General features: G+C 38.7%; 1 protein-coding gene across 1 annotated transcript in view; it reads left to right on the top strand.

The window, feature by feature from the left end:
* Nucleotides 1–1,628, top strand: part of LOC106878213 (ubiquitin carboxyl-terminal hydrolase) — a 23,688-nt gene that overhangs the window by 11,958 nt on the left and 10,102 nt on the right. The window lies entirely within an intron of this gene.

The following is a 1,628-nucleotide window of genomic DNA, read 5'->3' as shown; positions in this document are numbered from 1 at the left end:
AAAAAAAAAAAAAAAAAAAAAAAAAAAAAAAACTTAATTTGGGGCTGAATTTTTAAAAGTACAGACAATGTTAATGTGTCTTTTGCTTGCAGTCCACCATGAGGGCCATTTTGGGCTGTTTGTCGAGATTATTACCTTCCTTGGAAACGAGTTTGGGTTGTTTAGAAGAAGAGCATTTGGTCGTAGAAAACTGCTCCAACATATTCCTATCTAACTCATGAAAGCATGAAAAAGAAGTTAATATCATGACGATAGTTTTCGATTCAGTCCCTCATCATGGCACCTTGGGCAAGTGTCTTCTATTCTGGCATTTCTGATGTCTTACTCCCATTCTATTATTCCTTTCTTGTGTTACCTGAGCAAGTATCCATGCCCTAGGCTATTGAGTACTCTCTAAATCCTACCCTCCATCATTCATCAACTCACTTCTTGACCTTCCTCCTTTGTTGTCATTTGCCCACTCCTATTCCTCCCTCTCAGCTATCCTCTCGTATTCCTTTCTCCAATCTGTATGTTTTGTGTTACCGAAAACTTGTGTTGATGCCACAAGAAAATACAACCTGTACACCATGTTAAGAGGTTGACAATAGGGAAGGCATCCAGCTGTAGAAACCCAAGCCAGATGATGTATGTACACCAAACTTCAGGTGCAGTACCTCACAATAAGAGATGATTCAACCTCAACTGTAACAATGCATCAAACTCATGCCACCTTGAAAAGTAGATGTAAAATGACATACATTTACACATGTGCACATAGTCTCATGGACATATAACTGCATGCATTCACATTTATACATAAAATATATAGGGTGTCCCAGAAAGATCTACCCATTGATATTTCTTAATTATTCAAAATAATTTTAAGGTAGGATAAGGAAATTTGGCACACACATTCTAATGTAAATTGTCAATCCATTGCAGTAATTACATTTCAAAGTGACCACTTTTCACCTTGATCACAGCCTGCAAACGAGTGGTCACTGAGTTGCCTGAGCACCATACCACCCCTTCATCCAACTTGACCCATGAAGACAGAAAGGCTTTCTCCAGATCTGACACGTTTGAATAGGAGTGGACTGAAACATTTCTCTCTTTAGCATTCAAATTACTCTAAAATATTATGCTTATTTAATCATGTTTTGAATTAATCATGCATTATACCTCATAGCTTTAAGATTCTGATGATGTAATCATTTATTTTTAGGTTGATGTTGTAGGGTAGGTGTGAGAGACCCAATCAGACCTCTTTGAAAAATAAAACAAGCAGGATATCTTGGCCGGATCTGGCCAGTTTATATGCTAATGGGTTAAATGTTGATGATGTGTGTGTGTTGGTGAGGGTGGGCGTCAATTTGTTTGATATACTGAATGTCTGATGTGGGAGTCAAATGACAGGTTGCAAATTGTTAGTAATCTTTGTGGCACTTGAGAAAATAATTCGTGTTTTGTAAAAGTTGGTGTCCTGACTCTGAGCCAGCTGGAAGGGTGGACATACAATGCATAAGCAGACACAGAAACTCAAGCACAAGCATAGGAAAACGTGTGCCCAAGCACAGCACTTACTGGCAAACACTTACACACGCACACACACACACACACACACACACACACACACACACACACAC

Source organism: Octopus bimaculoides, chromosome 7 (genome assembly GCF_001194135.2).
Source record: "Octopus bimaculoides isolate UCB-OBI-ISO-001 chromosome 7, ASM119413v2, whole genome shotgun sequence".
NCBI classification, from domain to species: domain Eukaryota; kingdom Metazoa; phylum Mollusca; class Cephalopoda; order Octopoda; family Octopodidae; genus Octopus; species Octopus bimaculoides.
The sequence above is the reverse complement of the archived record's forward strand: the minus strand, read 5'-3'. Positions and strand labels throughout refer to the sequence as shown.